The sequence below is a fragment of the Suricata suricatta genome, chromosome 8 (assembly GCF_006229205.1).
Source record: "Suricata suricatta isolate VVHF042 chromosome 8, meerkat_22Aug2017_6uvM2_HiC, whole genome shotgun sequence".
Classification (NCBI taxonomy): Eukaryota; Metazoa; Chordata; class Mammalia; order Carnivora; family Herpestidae; genus Suricata; species Suricata suricatta.
In genome coordinates this window covers 75,958,874-75,983,399 of record NC_043707.1, presented here as the reverse complement: position 1 = coordinate 75,983,399, position 24,526 = coordinate 75,958,874, and the positions used below count along the sequence as shown (strand labels likewise).

At 37.4% G+C, this 24,526-nt stretch overlaps 1 long non-coding RNA gene across 1 annotated transcript; it reads right to left on the bottom strand.

Moving 5' to 3' along the window:
- Nucleotides 1–1,904: 1,904 nt before the first annotated feature.
- On the bottom strand, nucleotides 1,905–14,543 carry LOC115300357. The gene is made up of 3 exons (XR_003912616.1): nucleotides 13,937–14,543; nucleotides 13,055–13,218; nucleotides 1,905–2,060 (listed from the first exon to the last, which is right to left on the bottom strand). It is a non-coding gene; the product is annotated as an uncharacterized LOC115300357 (long non-coding RNA).
- Between the last annotated feature and the right edge of the window lie 9,983 nt (nucleotides 14,544–24,526).

The following is a 24,526-nucleotide window of genomic DNA, read 5'->3' as shown; positions in this document are numbered from 1 at the left end:
TCTGTCATGCCTCCTCAACCTGCACATGCTTCTTAAAGAATACATCTTTATGAATAACTCCTGCTATATGAGTGGTAATCCACTTGATTCCAGTTTTTCTCTTCTCTAATATCCCCCTAGCACAGCTGATTTGGCCAGGGATGGACATCCATGAAAAGACAGGCAGTTCATAAGCATGGTAGTGACTTTGTGGTTCAAGCTAATCAAATCCCTCTTTTGGGAATTTGGAATGGAACATCAAAGACACTGAGTTAGTTAGCTTTGGAGAAATAAGCTCAAAAACTATATAATCTCTATGGTTCAGTAAACTATCATAGGACAAGCATTAGTGGCAGGAAAGGGGGAGTAACAATGGCTAACAAATAAGCCATACTTATTCTATGCTAGATACTAATGCTGAATGTTTATCATCCACTATCTATTCTAAACCTCGACCTCACATCCCTAAAGAACCTGTTGATAGGTGCTGTTTGTATCTTTGCATAACTGATGAAAAATTCTGAAATTTGGAGAAATTAAATTCCCCTTTCATGTAGATGTAAAGACAGATCCAAAGCTTAATTCTATTAGACTCCTCTTGATTATTCAGATTATTCAGCTATAGAACTGGGAATCTATGACGTTGGGATAGAGAGAGAGAGAGAGAGGGAGAGCAGAAGCAGAAATCACCTTACTATACAGCCTTAAGATAGTGGTCTTCTCTTATAGCTTCTGAGCTGTAGTTCTCATAGATCTAAATATTCATTGGTCTCTGTCCTCAGAGACATGTTCCCAAGTCCCCCACTGTATTTCTAGATTCATGTACAGTACACAATACCTTGGATAGAGCTGTCGAGATAATTAAAGCAACCATCATAATTTGTCCTCATTTCTTCAGATATTCATTTCCATGTTTGGGAATTCATTTTGATTTCAGAAATTTGACTTTAGTATTGTGTATTTGCCTGAATGAAAGATAACCAACTAGTGACTATGAGTAAATGTGAAATTTGTGTTTTTTCAGCAACTTTCTACATTTTGGTTTATAAGGAATGCCCAAGACCGAATCAGAAAATGTTTATTTATTATTAATAATCTGCATGATCTAAATATACATGTGCTTCTCCTTCCCTCTAGAATCACTTTCATATTGTTATATATTAAATCTGTTCCAAATGAACAAATCTCTAATGGTTTTAGCCTGTTGTGTTTCAATTCCAGAAAGAAAATGTCAATGTGGAGAGAGCAGAACCCCTCCCTTTCTCCACTTCTCAGCAACTAGTTAACCTGTTACTCTCAGGATGAGATATAGGGGGACTTATACCCAATGTTTTGTTTTTGGTTTTGTTTCTGTTTTTTCAAAGCCTGGAAAAGAAGAAGGCCTAAATAATTCAGACAGCCTGAAATTTCTAAAGAAGCCTGCTTTCTTATGTAGGAGCGACATTCAAAGGAGAACAAAAATCCTGTACTATTTTACAGCTTACATTATTTGTGCATTTCAGTTTCCCTGATTTTATTATGCTACACTTCGCTTGAAGATGGGAGTTTTAACTTCATTGCCAAGTTGGGTTAATTCACGTTTCAAGAGTTCAAAGGCAAGATTCTTCAAGGGCTCCCATACCAGCCCCATGTCTCAGTCCGGGCCAGGCCTCCATACTATCTGGGAATCCGTCAGCATTTGTGTGTTCCATGTTCCACAAGCAGACAGTACAATCACTGTCTCTTTTCCAGAGAGTCGACTACTGCTATGTTTGGCAGTAGTTAACTGTTTAAGCAAATGTAGGATACTGGAATAGCAATTCAAGATGTATAATGAGACACAGAAATAGTTCCTTAGCATTTTCCATTACTTTCATAATGCTTCACCATCATTCTCCCTAAAATTGTTTCTCTTTGTTTTATAAGGAGGGGAGAAGAAAAGGTTATTTATTGCAAAAACATAAAGACTCCTTTATTCTGTTTGATATTGTTCACAAATTCTGTGTCATTGTAGACAAACTGTTGAGAAGATTTGCAGATAATCTTGTCCCAATTTTCTTAAACTCATTCCGCTGTATTTTTCTCTTAGAGTAATGTCCTCACTATAATGGAATTTCAAATATATTAGCAGATATTGCCATCGATCTTCCTCCACAATAAGTAACTATTAAATGTATATGTTGCATTCATACAAATAAAAAATATAAAAATCACTCAAATACATACATTTATATTTTACATAATTCTACTCATTTATTTCTATAGCATATTTTTGAGGATTAATGGTTGATTTTGCATGTCTTGAGTTGTGGGGCTTTTGCTACACTGGAAAGTTCATGTTGGGGCAGGAAAAATAATTCAACAGAGTATATTGAAAGAGAAAGTGAGAAAAATAATAAAACTGTATGCTACTTAAAACCCAACCAAATCCAGCTCCTTCAATACACATATACATTGAGGTATCTGATCAGGACTCAACCAAGATATGTTGGCAAGTATATATGTGTATATATACGTATACAAACATAAATATATATGCATAAATACATACACATACACACATGCACATATACATATATTTAAGAAAACAGTCTACTGAAGTGATATTGCATGTTCACATCAAATGTTTTCAGAAATATTAAAATTGTGCTTGTGAAGTGTTATAAAGATAAGACAGAATAAGAGTGCTCGACAGTGATGTCACGTGATCGCCTATGACAAGGCAACATTTGAATAGAGAACTGCCAAATTGATGGACTTCATTTTCAGTCTGGGGGAAGATCATTTCAGGCAAAGGTTGCAACAAAGGCCTGAGACCTGGGCATGCTGGTTGTGTTCAAGGATCAGTGAGGGGACCAAAAGGTTGGAATGGCTGGAAACAGTAGAATATGGTAAGACCTGTGGTCAGAGAAGTACCAGGTCAAGTAGTGCCTCACATAGGCAATGGAAGGGTTTTGTGTTCTACTTGGGGGAGAAGGAAGATTAATAGAAGAGTTCAAGGCAGAGGAGTAGCATGATATGATGCATGTATTTCAGGCTGACTCTCTTACGTTTGATGTTTTGGGATATTTTTAATGTTTATTTATTTATTTTGAAGAGAAGGAGGGACAGAGATTGGGAGAGAGAGAATTCCAAGCAGGCTCTGCATTGTCAGCACAGAGACCAATGCAGGGCTCAAACTCATTAACTATGAGAACTTGACCTGAGCCAAAATCAAAAGTTGGACACTTATCCGAATGAGCCACCCACGTGCTCCTCACATTTGGTTCTTTTTATATTACTATGTGTGTTGTGAGTTGGGCAAGGCATACACTGTTCAATTGGCTGTGGTATATGATGCTTGTGGTTTATGGTGATATGGTATATGATAATGTCTAGGCATACAGCATACTTCACTCACTCACTTTACCTTTTTTCTTATTTTGCTGAGGTAAAATTGGTATACAACTTTATATTAGTTTCAGGTGTACAACATAATAATTCAATATTTGTATACACTACAAAGTGATCACTGCAATAAGTCTAGTCATAATCCAACACCATACAACTGAGCCCCTTAACTCATTTCACCCACCCCTACTCCTCTCTGAAAACTACCAATCTTTTCTCTGTATCAAAGTTTTGTTTTGTTTGTTTACGTTTTTATATTTTACATATAAGTGAAAGCATATGGTATTTGTCTTTCCCTGTTCGATTTATTTCGCTCAGCATAAGGTTCATCTGTGTTGTCATAAATTCCAAGATTTTCTTCTATTTTTATGGCAGAGTAGTATTCCATTATATATTATATCATGTCTTCCATCAATGTACACTTAGGTTGTTTTAATATCTTGGCTACTATAAATAAGGCTTCAATTAAATAAGGGTGAATTTGTCTTCTTGAATTATATTTTCATTTTCTTTGGATAAATATCTAAAATTGGAATTGATGAATGAAATGGTAGTTCTATTTTTAATTTTTTGAGAAACTTCTATATTGTTTTCCATAGAGGTTATACTAATTTTTATTTCCATCTAGGGTTCCCATTTCTCCAAATCATCTCCAATGCTTGCTACTTCTTGCCCTTTTGATAATATCCATTCTAACAAGTGTGAAATGATATTGCATTGTGCTTTTGATTTGCATTTCCTTGATAATTACTACTATTGAACAACTTTTTATGTGCCTATTGGCTATCTGTATGCATTCTTTGGAAAAATGACCATTAGATCCTCCACCTAATTTTTAATCACATTGGGGGTTTGGGGGCGTTGAATTGTTTGAGTTCTTTATATGTTTTATATATTAACTCCTTATCAGATGTATGATTTGCAAAGATTTTCTCCCATTGAGTAGATTCCTCGTTCATTTTGTTGATGGCTTCCCTTAGCTATGCAGAAACTTTCTAGTTGGATATAGTCCCACTTGTTTATTTTTGCTTTAGTCGCCTTTGCTTTTGGTCAGATCCAAAAGTTCAGTGTTAAGACTGATGTCAAGGAACTTACTGCCATGTTTTCTTCTAGAAGTTTTATGGTTTCAGGTCATACATTCAAGTCTTTAATCCATTTTCAGTTAATTTTCATGTATAGTGTAAGATAGTGGTCCAGTTTCATTCTCTTGCATGTGGCTGTCCAGTTTTCTAAACACCATTTATTGAAGGAATTGTCTGTCTCCCCATTGTATATTCTTGGCTTCTTTGGTCATAAATTAATTGATTATATATGTGTGGGTTTATTTCTAAGATCTCTATTCTATTCTATTGACCCATGTGTCTGTTGTATGTCAATACCACAGTGTTTTGATCACTAAATCTTTGTTGTACAGTTTGAAGCCTGAGTAAAATATCCAGTTTGTTATTTCTTAAGATTGCTTTGGCAACTTGGGATCTTTTGTGGTTCCATATAGATTTTATAATTGTTCTAGTTCTGTGAAAATTCCTATTGGAGTTTTGATAGGGGTTGAATCTGTAGATTGCTTTGGGTAATACGGACACTTTAATAATTTAGTTCTTTCATTCCATGAGCATAGAATCCATGTTCATTTGTTTGTGTCTTCTTCAATTTCTTTTAATCAATGTTTTATAGTTTTCAGTGTATAGGTCTTTCAACCTCTTGGTTAAGTTTATTCCTGTATATCTTATTCTTTTTGATGTAATTGTAAATAGGACTGGTTTTTGAATTTTTCTTTCTGATAGTTTGTTGTTAGGGTATAGAAATGCAACCATTTCTCTATATTAATTTTGAATACTGTAACTTTACTAAACTTATTTATTAATTCTAACAGCTTTTTGGTAAAGTCTGTGGGGTTTTCTATATCTAATATCATGCCATCAGTAAATATTTCTTCCTTTCCAATTTGGATACCTTGTATTTCTTTGTCTTTCCTAATTGCTGCAGTTAGGACTTTTCAATACTCTGTTAAATAAAAGTGGTAAGAGTGACCATCTTTATCTTGTTCTTGATCTTAAAGGGGAAAGCTTTCAGGTTTTCATCATGAAGTAATGATGTTAGTGTGGTTTTGTCATATATGGTTTTTATTGTATTGAAGTACATTCCCTCTAGACCCACTTTTTTGAGAGTTTTTTCATAAATTGATGTTGAATTTTTGGCAAATACATTTTCTGCATCTATTGAGATGATTATATGATTTTATCCTTTATTTTATTAATTAATCAATATTTTATTAATTTTATTAGTTTATTTTAATTATCATGTAGATTGATTTGTGATGCTGAACCAACCCTGCAGCTCTGGAATAAATTCCACTTGACCATGGTGTACAATCCTTTTAAGATATCATTTACTTTCATTTGCTATCATTTTGTTGAGCATTTTTGTATATTTGTTCATCAGGAATATTGGCCTACAAATCTCTGTCTTTCTCTCACTCTCAAAAATAAATGAACATTAAAAAAACAAGCAAGCTCAAGTAGCTACCCTTTATATTTCATTTTTTTTCTTTCAATGCATCAGTTTTCCTCGGACATTGTCATGTTCACATTCTGAATTGTAAAATAGTTCTAAAAATTCCAAGTCTTCTGAGACATGCTGTGTTACTCACAATAGTTTAGGCCTAAAAACTAGACATATGAGAAGATCTTGAGCTCGTTGCCAAGTAGAGACCAAAATGATTCTAAAGATCTTTTAAATTTTCTCTTTTTAAAAAAAGGCCATTTAGTTATTTTGAGAGAGAGCACAAGTAGAGGAGGGTCAAAGACAGAGGAAGAGGGAGAAACCCAAGCAGATTCTGTGGTGGGAGGAACTAGAACCTGTGAGATCATGACTTGAGCCAAAAATCAAGAGTCAGATGCTTAACTGATTGAGCTGCCCACGTGCCCCAGATCTTTTAAATTTCCCTTGAAGAAGAACTGGACAAAACTGGAACATGACTCCTATCCAGACAAAATCTTCCTCAAGGAATGAGGAAAAGAGCCATCGTATATTCTAAAATATACTTCAAAACATACCGCTATAGGAAAAACAGCTGAATATTCACTTCCAATATAGACTTTAAGAAGGAAAGAAATATCCAAAAAGCAAACTAACCATGTTTAGTTGTGGAAAGAGAATACACATTCTTTGTTCTGGTAATGACATCTCTAAGAGTCAAGTTGGTGAAGGGAAAGAAACTCAGGTTTCTTTTTCTTACAATTTTCCCTCCATTCATTGGATACCCAGCATATCAGTAGACTTCAGAGTTCTTACTACCATGCAGGGAACATACTAGACACCTCAATTTAACATTTCATGGAAGATCAAATTGTCATTTATTAGCATTTAGTTTATCCTCATGAGATTCCTAACACTGGCTCAACAATACTCTAGAATTGAGCTCATAGGGTCTATAAAATTCTCCAAGCAAACTTAATTTTTATTTGCTCTGTTTAATATGCATTACCCACTAGATTTATTAAGCATGTACTATGTGTCAAGCACTCTGGGCTCTGGATATTAGGCCTTGGTTATAACAAGATTCATAAAAACTATTCTTTCCTTGATGAATGCATGTTCTAGTAGAGTAGGCAGAACTATAAATAGGTATATAGTGATGTAGTCTATTAGGTGTTATTACTGAGGTAAAAATAAACTGTGAATACACAGAGGACACTATCTTTCTGAAGGAAGATCATATGGAGAACGGAACACCTCACTTTTCACTTGTCACTTTACATTTTAACTCATACTAGCATCCAGGAAAAAATAATTTCATGTATCACAAGTCCTATACGTTGTAAAGATAAAATAGTAGATGGGCTTTGATGGCATCTTAAAGACATTGAACAGTATGCTATGGTGATGGGAATCTGCTGAGGGTGTTTAAGCAGAACAGATACTTGATTGTAATTACATTATCTCATTTATATCCCTAGACCAGGCCTTTCCTCTGAGCATCAGATTCATATATCCAAAATCCTATATTATTTACTTCTCTCCTTAGAGGTATCACACGTTTTGCAAATATAACATATTCAATATTGATTTCTTTCTAACCTAGCTCTTCCCCTAATATTTGCCATTTCTGACAGTGAGTGACATGATCATCTATCAACTGCTAACTCCAGAAATTTAGAAGCCATTCTCGAGTCTTCCATTTTCCTTATCCCCTGTCACCAAGTCCTTCAATTTTTCCATCTCCAGGTTACAGTTTGAACCTGTCCATTCCTGTCTATTTCCATTACTACTACCCTAGTCAAAGCCACTTCATGGTACAGATTCACTATGACAGTAAGCTCCTCCTGGGTTTTTCCACTTCTACTTATGTCTTGTTCCAGGACACCCTCTATAGCAGCCAAGAGTTCTCCACTTTTTTATAGCATAGCACTTGATTCACAACCTTCATAAAACATACTGCAGTCAGTAATCAGATAAATGATAATTATCCCTGATAGATAGGTAGATAGACAGACCAAAAGGTAAACAGATAAGTGGCTGTTACTTAGTTGTTTATTTTTTGTCTCCCTTATTAGGCCATTACACTGTAACCTCCATGGGATCTCCTATACCCACTGTATCCTCAACATCCAAGTAATCAATGAATTTTTATTGAAAGTATGAAATACACTTGCGACACCTGGGTGGTTCAATCGGTTAAGTGTCCAACTCCTGATTATGGCTCAGGTCATGATCTCACACTTCAAGAGTTCAAGCTCCACATCCAGCTCTTTGCTGAAAGTGAGAAGGGGCTTAGGAGTCTCTCTCCCTCTCACTCTCTGCCCCTTTACCACTTGGACATATTCTCTCTCTCTCAAAATAAATAAATACACATGAAAAAAATTTTAAAGGAATGAAATACACTTTCCTTTTTTTGTCATTTTCCTTTGAATTTATGTAACTAATTTTCATATATTTCCAAGTTATTCAACTTAGATGTCTAAAAATTCCTTCCTCTGACCACTTTTTACTAAGTGCAAAAGATTGGAAGAGATAACATCTCGTCTACCCTTTTTTACTGCAGAGCACTAAGAAAACAATATTGCAGGGCATTTCAAATGCTATAATTCCCATTTATGACCACTTTCTAGATTTTCTGGAATTTTTTTAAATAGATATCCATTCATTCTTTTATCAAAATGAAGCAGATAGTTAAGTCTTATTGTTGATGTCTCAAGCAAAATAAAAATAGAGAAATAAAACAATTCCACTCAAACATTTTTATGCATATATAAGCAACATAGGTAACTTCTCAGTGCAAATACACATAAACATTTTTCTTGTGTTATTTCACTCCCAGATTCTAGCCAAAACATTAAAAACAGACTATTCTTGCAATCCTTGCAGAATTTCAAGCCTTAGTCAAAGAAGAAAATCCCAAAAATCTTTTCAGAAATCCTATTTGGGCGCTATTCCCAGCCTAATTTTGTAGACCAAGATGTTTGGGCAGTCCTGGTATGCCAGGGATAAGCAGTTGAGGATTTTTATCTGAATCAAACCCAAATTCCAACCCTAATTAAAATACCACAACATTGTTAACTCCTTGACTATGTTAGGCATTGGTTTAGTTGAACTAATTCCACTTCTGGAATACAGCCTCTGATTTATGTTCCTGCTGATTGCTTATATTTTCATTTCAACTCTCCCATTGCTTTTCAAAGGATAAAAGGGCCGTCCCAGTTTTTGTAGCTATGCAAACATCTCTAGAGTTACATAAAGAAAGCAAAATTACTAAAGCCAGATAATACAGAGATGGTACCAGAAACTTCTGGAACCTTCTATTTCATCCATTTTTCCTCTTCTGATGACAGAATGGTGAAAAAGATGTCTGTGACAGTTTATATTGTTCTATACATTTTATAGAAAAGAATACTGAATATATACATACATATGAATCTATGTATGTGTGTGTGTATCTATGTGTGTGTGTGTATATATATGTGTGTGTGTGTGTGTGTGTGTGTGTGTGTGCGTGTATAAATTCAAATGTTGGCATTTAAGTTCATAGTCCCCTATGTAGGAAGCATGAAGAGGCAAGAATAGTGCAAACTCTTTCTGTGTTTATACTACCAGGTATATATGTAATTGATGCCTAGAAACTACTGTTCTATAAGAATATGCCCTAAATTCTTTGAAATCCCATCAAAGAAAATCGTAAAGGACACATGTTCTCTGTCCCTTCTCCCAAGATCGCTTCACATGGGTCTTCACCTTTTTATCTTGTTCCATTCAAGCTTTCTTTAAGCCCCTAAACTTTAACTTGCATTACCTATTGTTAGCACTGCTCCTATTCCCTCATTACTATTTCACTGGGAGTTCGGGAACCCAGTATGAAGTCAAATATAAAGTGACAAGTGAAAACCAAGGGGTTTCAAAGTACAAATTGTATATGATCATCTTGTCATAACAGAATGGTGTCATTGTCCTGCAAAATTAGAGATTCTATGCTCTTCCACTCCAAAAAAATTAGCAGTATGAATGCTATTTGACAGTTAATGGAAATTCTAGAGAAATTTGGAAATGTTCCCCAGAAGCAGCAGAAGTAGGGCATTCCTGGATTCCCCATGTACTTTCCTCAATTCATAAATATATCATTTATTAAACTGAGCAAGTATTACTGGCCATCTCTCCTAAGTGCTGGGCAAAAAGCAATGAGTGAAGTTCAAAAAAATGTCTCTCTTGTGGAGCTCACATTCTAGTTGAGAAGATAGCTGACAAACAAATGAATAAGTACAATATATATTAGCTCAGAGGATGGCAAGTGCTGTAGGAAAAAGTAAGGCAGGAAAGGAGGAGAGAACTGAGCTGGGAGTGGAAATATTATGCAGCAAATGGAATTTTAATAGAGTGACCAGGGAAGTCCTCACTACATAAAAGACATTTCATAAAAATCTTGAGTCATGCAGGCAAGGTATCTAGGGAAGGGCATGCTAGATAGAGGGGACAGTGAATCAAAGGACTTGAAAAAGGTGCCTGCTTTGTGTGTTGAGGCACAGCAAGAAGGCCAGAGGTCCATGTGGAGAAGGTAGGGAGAAAGTGTGGGTATGATGTCAGAAGTGTCAGAAAGAGGGGGAAAGAGTCCTGGGAGGGACTTGGTCAGTTCAAGGACTCTGGCAGTTATGCTTTAACCTAAATGACACAAGCCTTTGGAGGTGTATTCATTTCCTAGGACTATCTTAGTAAATTACTACATACCAAATGGATTAAAACAAGAGATATTTATTCTTTCTGGTTATAAAGGTCCAAAGTCCAAAATCAAGGTGTTGGCAGGACCATGCCACCTCCAAAAATTCTAAAGGAAACTTCTTCCTTGCCTCTTTTTGTCTTTCGTGGCTTTAGGTCTTCCTTAGCTTGGGACTCTGTCAACAGAATCTCTGCTTCAGTGTTCATGTGATCACCTCTGTGCCACTATTTCTGAAAGCGACAAAGAGAGCAAGCAGAGCAGGGATGGAAAAAAAGGGAAGCAGAGAATCCAAAGAAGGCCCATGCACTGACAGTTAGAGGGCCTGACACAGGGCTCGAACTCAGGAACCATGAGCTCATGACCTGAGTCAAAGTTGGATGCTTAACTGACTGAGCCATCCAAGCACCTCACATCTCAAGATCTTTAACTTAATTATATCTAGACAACCTTTTTTCTTTTTCAAGTAAAGTCACATTCACAGGTTCTAGACATTAGCATGTGATCACATCTTCTGTGAGTTCACGTTACATGGAGTTCTGAGTAGAGGAGTGGCAAGATCTGACTTGTGTTTTAGCGGGTTCATTCTAGTTCCTGTGGTGGAAATGGACTACAGGGAAACAGAACAACTGTCCAAGTGACTGCAACAGACTTGTAGAACATGATGCAGTAATTCAGGTGAGTATGTGGTCTGTACTCCAACAGTAGAAATGTAGGTGGTGAAAAGGGGTTGGATTCTAGACATATTTTAAAAATAGAGAGGACAGGATTACAAGAGATCTTGGGTGAAATGTAAAAGAAAAAATAGAGTCAAGGATGAATCCAAGGTTTGGGGCCTAAATATTTGGGAGTTACTTTTGATGTATATGGTAGGAATGCATCCTTTTCTAGAAAGCTCTTATATTTAGGGGATTAAGGTCGTTAGCTAGCTGCTAGCCCTTGCCCAGCAGGTCTCACGATGGATGTCATTTTCCTCTGGCAGCTTTCTCTAACTTCAGTAGATTAGATCAATACGTCTCTATGCTCTACACCCTAAGGTTATCCCTATTATAATTTTTTGGGTTTTTTCTTATTTGTTTTAGTTTGCCTTTGCAAACTACCCCAGAAGTTAGTGTTTTAAAACAAACAAAAACAATTCTTTAGCTCATGGTTTTGCAGATTGACAATTGGCTTATCTTGGCTGTGTTGCTGGTCTGGTCTGGTCCGTGGACTGCTGATCTTGTCTGGCCTTGATCATGCATCTGCAATTCTCTAGTGGGTCAGCAGCTGCTGGCTGACTCAGAAGGGGCTCAGATGTGATGGCTTTGATGGCTGGGGTCCCTCTATGTGGTCTCTTGTCCTCCACAGGATGGCCTGAGCTTGATTACAGCAGTCAAAGTGTTCCAAGAGTGTAAGAGCAGAAGCTTCAAGACCTCTGGAAGCCTACATTCAGAACTGGCACAATTTATCCTCTGTTATTAGTCAAAGCAAGTCACAAAACCAGTCCAGAATCAAAGGATAAGGAAATAGTCTCCATCTACCTGTAAGAGAAGTTACTAAGTATTGTGATTTTTGTAATCTGTACATCACTTAATATAATTGCTTATTTTTATGTCTCTCTTCCCTGCTAACTACCCCATAAGCAGGGACAAAAGTTTCCCTGTTCACTACTGTATCCTGAAACAATAGACATTGAATACATATTTTTTTTAAAGAAATGAATGAGTGAAAGAAATCAGAGAGTAGATAAACTGAAATGCAAGTCAGTCTGCAAATGTCATGATCACTCAATCTATCTCCATTCCCTTGAATCTGTATCAGATTATTCATATGCTTGTGATGCCTGGGTGGCTCAGTCAGTAAGCTCAGGTCATGATCTCGTGGTCCATGGATTCAAGCCCACATCATCTTCGTGCTGACAGCTCAGAGCCTGGAGCCTGCTTCAGATTCTGGGTCTCCCTCTCTCTCTGCCCCTCCACTGCTTGCATTCTATCTTTCAAAAAATAAAAACATTAAAAATTTTAAAAAAAGAGGGGTGCCTGGGTGGCTCAGTGGGTTAAGCGTCTAGCTTTAGCTCAGCTCATGATCTCATGGTTTATGGGTTCGAGCCCCGCATCAGGCTCTGTGCTGACCGCTCAGAGCCTGGAGCCTGCTTCAGATTCTATGTCTCCCTGTCTCTCTGACCCTCCCCTGCTCACAGTGTCTCTCTCTGTCCCTCAAAAATAAATTAAAAAGCATAAAAAAATTTTTAAAAAGAATTAAGAAAAAGAATCTTCATATGCTCAATGTATGTAACCTGTATTTGCACATAAGGTAAATTATTGCTTCAAATCAAAACTCTGAATGAATGTGGACATTCGCAAGAAATGGCCAAAATAAGCATTTCTAAGAATTGTTTAACATAAATATTTGGAATAATATTTTAAGAGACCTAGATGTTCATTGACTTTATGTTAACTTAGAGTAATAAATTATTTTAGATTTTTTTGGAATAGATGTATTTTTATATACAAGTTAACAACATACTTCTTGAGTTTGTAGCAGGTGTTATACAGACCCATTTTCTTTAAGGTTTAGAGTTCAGGTAATAGCGTTTTTGCATGAATCACATGGGTCTCCTTTGGAATGCCTTGCAGAAACCAGTCTTTCAAAAGGATTCTTTTGTTCTTCCGTGATGTTCATCTTAGAATCTAAAATTCAAAGAATTCATTAATGGCGATATGCTTTTATTGTTAAACAATGCTATTGTCTGGGAAACTCCAACTGTTTTACAAATGGAATACAGAGGCAAGTTGTTACCCTTTTTGCAGAGGAAACAAATCAGTGCCTTGGTGACAGAGATAAGAAGCAAAATTAAAATCTCAGTGCTCAATCATTTTCACTAACGACTTCATTCCCAGAGCCCCATCTATTTTTCTCTGTTACTCCAAGCATCAGGAAGAATTACTGAAGGAGAGCAAATTTTGCCACCCCAAAATGTCTCCTTGACATAAGGATTATTTTGAACCAAGGCGATCAAACCCAGGAAAAGCTCTTTACTCCAACTGCCTAAATTTACATTGGGGAAGGGCCTTTACCAGGGAGAGAGCCATTGGCAGAGATGCATTTTTACCTAAGAAACTTATCCTCCTAATAAGACAACCTTTGCTTTCCAAACGCCTCCTGTTCCTTCCTCTGACTGGCTTTCCTTCTCTTTGTAGTCCCAAGCCCATACCCTTTGTGTCCATAGCTCAGGATGTTATATAAGTTTGAATCGCCTGACTGCCTTTAGGACTCACATTTTTTATGGGGCTCCTATATGTAGGAAATTAAATTTGATTAATCTGCCTTGTATCAATTTAATTATTGGACCATCCAAAGAACCTGGAAGAGAAAAAGGGAAAGGCTCTCCTCCCCTCCCCTACTTACCAGTTAGCTCCTTTCAGTTTCTCTTGCACGGTTCAAGCTGTCCTTGATGCGAACTTCTTTCGGCACTAAACTGAATATCTTCCAGAGCCTTATTGATCTAAGTACATCAACAGGTTGTTTGTGCTGATTGTCTGTCTGCTGCAGTTAGTCTAATGAGTCTACTGGCCTGTTCAGTTCTGTGCTTGGTAGTGTGCTTGTGTTGTGTCCTCGGTACGTCAGAGATGGAAACCCAGCAGTCATCTGAGAAGCCATTCAGTGAGAGCAGCTCCCAGAGAACCTTTAGCTCTCCTAAGACTCTTCTTTTTTTTTCCAAGAACAAAAACATCTGGAAGCAAAAACATAATGAGGAGATTTCTAGGAGTCCTATCAATAAATGACGACTAAGAATTTGGTTCCTTAGAAATTAGAGGGAAGGTATAAGAAAGATGAAAGAGAAGTTGGTTCTGCATCAGGTAAATAGATTGTTGACTATTAGGAACTTGTATCTGCTTGGAAGCAAACACTGAGAGGAGGTAGGGGTCTAAGACTTCTGGGAGAGATCCAAGCCTGTGAAAGTCAAATGCTGGGAGAGGCAAGGTTGGGCAGGGAAAGCATCCAAGGTGTCCTGCACTGAGCAACACAGACAGGCCTTAAGAGTCCCCATTATGCTTAGTCATTGTCTAAGAGGAGGCTGAAGAGGGCAATTGTGACAGTGCTGATGGGTGTGGCTGCCACTTCCCTTCACCTCTTCATGAAGAACCCTGAGGTTTTCCTTGAAGGGAGGTCCATATGGCTCCCCTCTTTGCCAAAGAACTGGAGTACTTTTAAAATATTGGGGAAAGGGCTTAATGCTGGACGAAAGCGAAGCCTTTTCACCCCCAGTGGGCGGGTGGTGGGCAGCGGGAAGACACAATCGAAAGATAATTTAAAAGAATCTTAATGAATTCAGTCATTCTGTTAATCAGCATAATTTTTTAATCATTTGCGGTTTGCGTGCCCTTTTTGGAGGTTTTACTTGTCATTGTGTTTATGGGAAATTGACAGTTATTAATTGTTTTCAAGCTTGAACCAATCCTTATTAGAATTCAAATATATTTCCCACTACTGGGTCCAATATCTATGTAATCATTTATCTTACAGTGAATTTTACTGTAAGTGTAATATTTACAAGAAGCAATTTGTCATTCTTGGGTTAAGTATAGAAACTTCGATACTTTCTTGGATAAATGTGTCAAAATAACTAAGATTCAAGCAGCAGAAGAGAACAGGAAGCTTATAATACAGCACTTTGTATTAGAGTTGAGAGGTTTGCTATCTGGTTTGAGTCCGTTATTGTTATTGTTTTTATAAATATGATTTTCCAATTATTAACCATCATTAGTATTAATGGCATTAATGCTGGTAATCTGTCTCACTAAGGATTTCAAAGTGCTGTATTTTTTATATGCTAAATGAGTTCCAGGGCTCCAGCAGTGATTCCCACCCTGATCTGCTACATCCCAAAGTCTCCAAACACAATTAATTTTAATTCATAGATGAATATTCCATTCAGTACTTTCGGTTAGGGGATGGGGTGGCAGAACCTCACAAACAATTTTGGAATATTTCAGCCCCCAAAGACTTAAATCTCCAATCTAATCATTGGCAATACATCCTTCTTTTCTCACTGGGGACAGCATTCCTTGTCATTTATACATTGTCTTCAGTACATGTCCCCGGGGCTGGGGAGCCTGGACAATGCAAGCACAAGGCATGTAAAGGCAGAGGGGGACAAAGGTCCAAGGCTGAGGCCCAGAGGCACACAGGATCTGTCGGGCTTGTGGCCTACATCTTCTTCCTGTGAGCTGCTCCTCAGTTCTTTCTACCATTCCAGTCCCATCTTTCCCCATTTCCCACGCCTCCTGTGCTCTGAACATTCCCAACTGATGGTCCCAGCTGGTTGTATCTCGCATGCCGCCCTGCCTCTGTGCCTGTGTTCACTCGACCTGGAGCACACCCAAGGCCTCACCAGTGCCCTTACCTTCCACCAGCACCTACTCTGCCTTCAAGAGTCACATCCAGCATCGCTCAGTTTGTAAAGGCCTTCTTAAGCACTCCAGCTGCGCTTTGCCTTCCTTGCCCTCTTCCCTCGGTACCCTTTTCCTTTGTACAGATGCCCAATATCAGACTCGATCTGTTTACATACTTATTTTCATCATCCCCAACAAAAATGAGAGCAAGCGCCATCCCTTTGGAAATAGGCAGCCCTAGGTCCTTGTCGATGACGCACTCGCTGAATGTTTGCTGGATGAATGAATGAACCCTTGCTCCTTGTTCTGTGCACAAGGGTCCAGCGCTCCTTGTCATTTAAACATTGACCCGCTGGATGCTCTCCGAGTGCCTGCCCCGAGATCCCTCACACACCAACAGGTCCAAGTGCACCCAAGTGCAGTACAGGACTGGGCTTGCTAGGATTTCATCCCCACACACTTTCTGGAATATACCAAATGAGCATTCTCTCCACCTTCATTGAAATCTGGCTTCTCCTTGGCATTGCTGGAAGAAAGTATCTCGAATAGAATAATTAAAATAACTATGAATTCATGTGTTACTCTAAGTGTAAACTTGTTAATGTGTTAATGCTGCCAGTAGTATGTGCATTGAAAAAAAAGAATGGGGAGCCAGTAAGACATAGAAATAAACTTCTAATGGTGGCATTTCAGGAAATAGGAGAGGACAGATGGGAAGATATTTCTGGACCAGGAGCTTCTGGATGCCCTTCACTTTGTACCACACAAGCCATTTCCTATTCCTGTACAGAAGGTTGGATCTGCTTGCTACAACACTCTCTAGCTCTCCTGAGAATAGACTTCTATTTCTGTCTTTTATAAAAAGGTAGAGGCACTAGTCCTTCTGGCTGTCAGAGACCAGGAAGGAGCCTTCCTCATATAATGGCAAGGAAAACCAAGAACAAAGAAATCATCTTTTTTTTTTTCCTACATCCAATAGATACCATTCCCAGTTCAGAGAGAGACAATCAAGTTCAATGGGAACAGATTCATAATAATTAAACAATAGCTTATACTGATTAGGTGCTATGCTGAGTCCTTCCTCTATTCCTTACATCAACGATATAATAAAAGTCATTTTTTATCTCCATTTTGCACACAAGTTCAGTAACACGTCGATGGACACAAAGCTAAATAGCTGCCTGAATCACCACTGGTGCCTAGAAAGTTGTGACTCAAATCCTAATACTTTCTGGAAAGTACCACCTGGTATGAGGAAGGGGACAACTGATTAAACTTACATGTCAATATACACCCTAGCACTACCTGAACTGTCCTTACAATCCCAGATATGACAGGACATTTACATTAGGTTTATTTCATTTTGTTTCATGACATTACAATTTATGAGTCCAATTTTTACTTCAAACAACAGATATAGAGAATATAAGTGTTTCACTATTATTTCCTCTATATTTTCCACAAACATTTATGAAAGATCTAAAATATGTAAAGGACGCTTTCAAAATATTTGGGGAGACATTTTAAAAAATAGTATATGGTCCCTGACCCCAAAGAGTTTACAATCTGAAAAGTAACATTGAGACCTCAGTAACATTCCAACTCCAGCCTGTGTGCAGACTGTGTCCAAATTGATATCAGAAACCTGAGAACTCACCCATCCACTCAGAGAGCAATCAGACCACTGGATGTCAGAGACATAAAATAACTATTGTCTTCACCCTGTTACTTTCAAGCAATTGTTTCCTAAACACTGTTATAGTCACTAAATCTGCACACTTCAGGAATTCCAGATCGTCACTAGATCTCATGAAAATGTGTGTTGGCATTTTCCTTTAGATTTCTTTTAAAGTATTACTTCTGTCCATCAAGTCAGAGTTTCTGTAAGTATTGTGTGTTGAAATTCTTCCTCTTTCCTGACAGGATGGGGATTCCCCAAAGCAACAAACATCTGACCGTCTCCTTACTACTCTCTGCAAATATCCCACGCTTGTGTATGTCGAGAGTTTTAATGTCATTTGTTGAAATATATTTAACCAATGTCATTTGGTTCACACCAAGTTAATAATGGCTTCCCCAAGGCTATGATCAATTCAGTCAACCAGCTGGTTTGACTGATTTTTCCTTTGAATTGACCTAATTGCCTGGCTGTTTAGGCATCCGCAGACACCTTTACACAAAGAGAGGGCAGGCTTCACGTTAACTTGCTAAATGAGGGTTATTCTTTTCTTCTGATATCTGCCAGGACTTACTGAGTGACTGTGGACAGGACTTACAATCATATTGCACTCCCTCTCTCTCATTTTAAAAATGGGAATAAGAATATATAAAGCTCTGATGATGCTAAATAGAAAGTCAAATAGTCATTGTATGTTTAAAGATACATCTGCATTGTATAGACAGGAGGATTTCGTCTATCCTGAAATGCCAGCAAAAGACAACATTAAGAAGGGAGAGAACCCAATTAGCAATCTAAGGAGATTACAAAAAAAAGCGAGAAATTCCCTTTCGGTTGTGCATTTGGGTCCTTTCGGGGAATTAATCATCAATAAACACTCGAATGCTATTTTCTTTTTGCACTGCAGTATATACCACTACCTTTTTAAAAGTTAACAGGGATTAATTCTCTTGCAAAATAAATATTCTACTTAACAAAGTGTCCACGTTCCTTCACTGGCATGTACGCCAATCAAGCCAAAGCTCTGCTCTCATTCAAAACTCCGAGTTTTATCCAAATGTGTTTACCTGGCAACTAATAAGAGATTTTTCTGCCTTCCCTCTAAAATCCTGATGACAAAACAGAAAGACTCACAAAACGTTCACAAAGATCAGATCAGCCACAGCATCAGCTAATCTGGGTATATTTTTCCCTCTGATTAACCAGTTCTTAATGACAACATTTCTTATCTTACAACTGTGACATGAAGAGGGAGCTGTAGCTCTTCTGAGACACAATTCTGCAAGAACCAGCTTATCCACGCTCTCCGATCTCGTGTCTGTTTCTCTTTCTCTCTCTCCCTCTCTTGCGCTGTCCCTCATTCATTCACTCTTCCATCTTTTTGCCATTGTGCCAGCTCAATTTAAATGTATCTGCTCTGTATCTGTTCAAGTGGAGATAATCCATGCAAATCAGGAGCAGTGGTTTTCAGTGCTTGGTTCACAGAGAGGACTCAGCTTGAGGAGGTCACTCGCTCCCAGCCGCTCCTCCCATTATATTTTTCCCCTTATTGCAGAACTGCTGTATGTATACAGTGACTGAAAGGACTCAATTTACTGCAACTGCTGCCTGGCTTTACTCACAACTTTTTTTTATAAAGGAACTTACCTCCATCTGTCTTTTCAAGGTAGGAAGTCTGATTCTTCTAAAGACGTGTGTAATGCCTCCACTGTCTGCTCATTATCAAATGTCACTTGAATGCTTTATATTGTTGCTGGCATTAGGCACAAATGCTGCTGATTCCAGGTGCCTCACGCTTTTGTTACTTAGCGGAATAGATACAATTGTTTAAGTGTCGGGTGTTGTAATGTTTATTTTCCCTGCAGCCAGCTTCAGGTTTACAATGTCAGAAAGATTACAGTGCCCACTCTCATCTAGAAATACAATCCTCTATCAAGTTTTCCCTCTTAAAAAAATAATCTCTCCGTATGTTTTAACTTATCATGCACCCTGGCCAAAGCATAGTCAAGGGTAAAATTCAGTCGTGGTAATTTTTGATTTTTAACCTGGAACCTACCTGCAGCATTTTCTGGGAAAAAGAACTAACTGTTGAAATGTTTTTAACAACAGCAAGAGGAGGATAGATTTTACCTCATTCTGCTGCAAAGCAAGAAAGCTGAGGGCCTTATTGCTAACAGGCCTGTCAAATAGATTTATTCTTCGCAATTTACAAATTGTTACTAGGCTATGCAGAAGTATTATAATTAGTTAGGATTCAGTTACTATGATTGTACAGGCGATTATTTATTGTTTTGAGATTGAAATTAGATTATAAAAAAGTTTAATGTTGCAAGCCTAACAAAAAAGCTAATGTTTGTATAACACTGTTTGATGTCATTTTTAAAGACTGATTTTGATAGGCAAATGGTTATGTTTACATTAAAAATGCACGTAAGAGGCTAACAGATTTGACAATATACATATGCTGATTAATGAAGGTACTTTCTGGGCTTATATTACTTCATATGTATTTCCTTGAAGTTACTTGTAATAATATTTTAATCATTCCTTAGTCATTTCAATCTTAAAACATACTAAATGTCATAAAATGATAGGCTCAAAAATCTTTTTGATTAGTATAAATATAATTATAACATTCCAGTTACAAATTAGTTTTCAAGAAATGTAATATGTCTTTGAAAGCCCTCCTTATTAATATAATTTTACATTTATTACCTTATTTTTCTACGAAGCGTTGACATGTAGCTGCAACAAGACTATTTAATCTCTTGTATAGCAGAGAATTGAACATAAACAGTAAACAAAGTTGACAGTCCTGAAAAGAAGAAAAAACGATCCTCTGGTATACTGAATAGTTCTGATGACATAAATCTTAGATTTCATCTTCCAGGTAGATACTTGTAGTTAGTGGAGTTCAAGGGAAAAAATTTATTATCCACATAAAATATCGCAGTGCCAGAAATGTGCAGTTCTTTCTCTTTTTGATACAGACTCCTCTACTGAAAAAAAAAAAATGCACTCTGATTTTTGAGTACAGTACAAGGCACGAAGCCTTGTCATTGTTAGCATAAAGAAGACATCTACACAAGTATTACTGTGCAGAGGACAATCTTTCTGTCTCTGGCATTTGTTAGGTTACTGTACGTAGAATTTAACAGATGAATATGTTCTGCTTCGTGGCATTTTAGTGATCCTATTGGTATGCAGGCTAGTCTGCTAGGATAGCAACAGGAAAAAAAAGGATATATGTTTTATAGCAGTGGGTAATAAAAGCCCCACGCAGTGAGAAAAGAAGAATTGGACTTCCTTTTTATGCAGTAATTAGAATTTCCTTAAACTCTTTGAAATACTGAGTGGTAAACTGAGGCTTCCCAAGGAAGGGCTAATTGAATGTATCCATTCGTATCATGTAGTTGCCTATGAATATTTTCTTCCCAGACACTGTCACTGGAGGACTCCATTCACATCTTCAGTATTACAGGGAAAGAAATGGATTCCTCACTAATGGTAGAGGGTGATCCTTTCTTATTTAAAACGCGTTTGAGAAGGGCACCCGACACAGGAAAACCTTAACAGATGGAAAGGTGGGTGAGATTGCCTGGTTGGGTGAACTTCACCCTCGTGGGAAACCGAAGGGCGCCCGTTCAGAACAAAGGAATGCCATGCAACACTGTCAGCAGGCAAGCTGAGGGTAGATCTAAAAAGTGGCCAGGGAGATCTTTTGGGGAGAGGGAAAATGCAAACAGCTAGGCATTCCTTTTTGAACCAAATTACCAGCAGATGATAAGTATGACGGCGTTCCCTCACAGAATACCAACCCATCATTTCACAGTTATTTCAAAATCACATATTTTACAGACTTTCTCATTTGTTTGTAAACCTCCTAGGAAACTCTCTGAAGACCTAATAACTTGTGTGCCTGGAGTTAGGTTTTACTGTGCATCCTAAATAAAACGGTCACAGCCTTTAACTCTGGGTTTCTTTTGCTTCATCTGTAAACTTGCCATTCCTCTAGTTACTCATTCAAGCAACTGTTCAAGATAAGTTACATTTTACTCCATTTTAGTGTGCCTTGCAGCAGAATCTATAGAACTGGTAAACCTTGTAGCTGTATATAATACCATGTTGTTATTCCCAGCTGGCTCTTTTCTGCTGGTTTTACTGAGAGCAGTTAAAAAGATAAATTATCATCTTAAAGGGATGCCATGGAGGGTGCTAATAAGTTCTCTGTAACTTCAGGAGTGTTCAGTGGGGCCCGAGAAACTTGTGGCCCTGCTAGAGGGGAAATGATGTGCTTCATCAGCAGACATTCAATGCCTATATCATCTGTAGACATTCAAAATTTCCCAAGAAGGGTTGTAGCTTGCCATACATATTTTCTACATCTTGAAACTTACTGCTGTGGGTGGATTGATCATAATATTCAGTGAAAACTCAGCAGATACTAATTGGTTTATCTGTATTAATTTAATCTGCCCAACACTGTGAGGTCAATGCAACCATCATCTTCATTTCACAGATCAAGACATCAAGGTTTAAGGAGGTTCACTAATTCAGCCAAGGCCACACAATTGTCGTAGGACTGGGATTTGAATCCATTTATTCAGATACTGGCTTCAAAACATCACACAACAATGCCACCCTGGCTAATGAGCTTAGATAACTATATATAATAAGGATATTCCCCCACCAGTAGCAAAAGCATTTCCATTTATCCATTTCTAGTCTCAATTCAAGTATCTGATTCTGATATTTCAACTCTCATCATAGCTTTTTACTTTTTTCTATCTGTGGTATGATTATAGCAGAGGTTTTCTTGTTTTGTTTTTTTCCCTTAAGTTGTTTCCTTTAATGCATGCCAAGAACATTACAACATTTGTCATTTACCTCAAGGAGTTAAGAACTAAATCAGGTCTGTAATTGACTGACTTGTCTACTGACAGCCTTTGAAGCGCTGCCCCCACCTTTACTTTTTATTTTATTTATTTTTTCTGTCTGAAGAACAAGATTGACATCTCTTTATACATTTGGAATTCTTCAGTGGTGTAACGTGCTTGGTAATGATAGAAATTAACCTGAGGCTTTATCTAACTACCTTTTCTTGCAACTCCATTGAAGTTCTGGTAGCAATTAAAATTTTCATGCAAACAACTGTTCCCATCAGAAAAAATATATTCTTCTGTCTTGTCATATAATTCTCCAATATCCCCCTGGATAGTGAAAGGAAGCCTTATCCCTTGCCTTTCTTTCTATTGGGTGCATGTGAATGAAAATTTCCCAAGTTGAAATACACCAGCACATTAGAAAAGCAGATACAGAAAACAAATGGAAAAAATAATGAAGTGAAAAATGCATCTTCAAATGGTCGAACTCTGAAACACTGTAATAGTTATCTGTCCTTGTGTTAGAAGGTGTTGTCTCCTTAAGGAGAAATGAGAAAGAACAGGTCCATACAAGGAAGCATTTGTGGCTTTACTTCTGTCTGTTTATTTGGGAAAGCTTGAACTATCTCCCACTGTTTTTCTTCGCAGTGTGAAAAGATGAACTATTATATATGTAATTCATAGGAATCTGATTCAAAGACTGTGTTCATTCGACCTTTGAATATCCAATATGCAATGTAAACAAAAGTCTGAACGGCACCAACACGTAATCAAGTGGCAGAAATGTGGGGAACATGGGTCAGTAGCAATTGAGCAAGCTACACATTTCTCTAGTAACGAAGGAAAAACGATTTTGATGCCATTCTGTGATACCAGCATTCTTTTTAGATCTTATTTGAAGTATCAGGCAGATGGGCTGCCCTATATATCCAGAACCCCTATCTGCTGGCAGGCAGAAAGCCTGAGAACCTATCTTTAAAGTTATTTTAATACATCAGTTTTGCCCAGATTAGCTAAACTCGACATCGACCATGGGTACGGGAAAGGTTGGGAATTAATTTAAATTTGAGCTTACCCTTCCATCATCTCTTGCTGAGTGACTTCCTTAGCCTGTGAGACATTCCTTTCAGATTTGATTTCTCCATTACTTGGTTGATATTCCTACTTTGAAAGAAAAAGAGGGGGTGGGAGGAGAACAGAGCTTGGTGGCTATGAGCTATGTGTTGATATAAACAGTCAAAGAAGCTAAAACTGACCTAAAACCATTTGAAGAATGTGTCCCTTGTTGCTAAATTCCTCAGCCACATAATTCAGTTTCCTATCTAAAAAGATGTCAATTTTCTCAAATTAAAAATAAAATTCAAAGATTTTACTCACGGTGGAAAGCTTGTGATAGGGGGAGCAAAACTATTCAGATAAATTAATCCTTAAAAGTGTAAGCACCAACTGGATGGTCATTCACACATCCGAGCTCAAAAACAAAACTTCACCAGCTATAAGATCTGTAATTTGAAAACAAAGCCAACACCTGTAAAAAGCCTTAAACGAGGATTGGAAAGTCTGTTTGTTTACAGCTGTTGTTAAATATGTTACTTTTCTATCAATCTTCTTCCAGAAATATTAATTAACTAAGTGCCCTTCCCACCGTCCCTGAGAACTCTTTGTGTAGTCACAGCAACTACAGTATACATCACACAAGTCCACCTCGGGGTTCTTTCTTGCATTTCCCTGGTTGTTTTGTGCGTCATACTCTTAGGTGCCGAGTAGCTTGTAAACTACTTAAGGGTAAAAAAAAATCATACATATTTCGTGTCCTTTGCAGAACTTGGCCCAGTGTGAGGGCCAGAGCGTAGTCTTGATTAATACTGAATGATGGATTTAATTTTTTTAAAAATCTAGTTAGTTTATAAAGATACCTTTATATATAGATAGATTATATATATACACACATATATATACACACACATATATATATTTTTTTTAATTTGTCTCAAGAGCAAAACAAGAAACATCTATCCATTCAAAAACATTTCTTTAGACC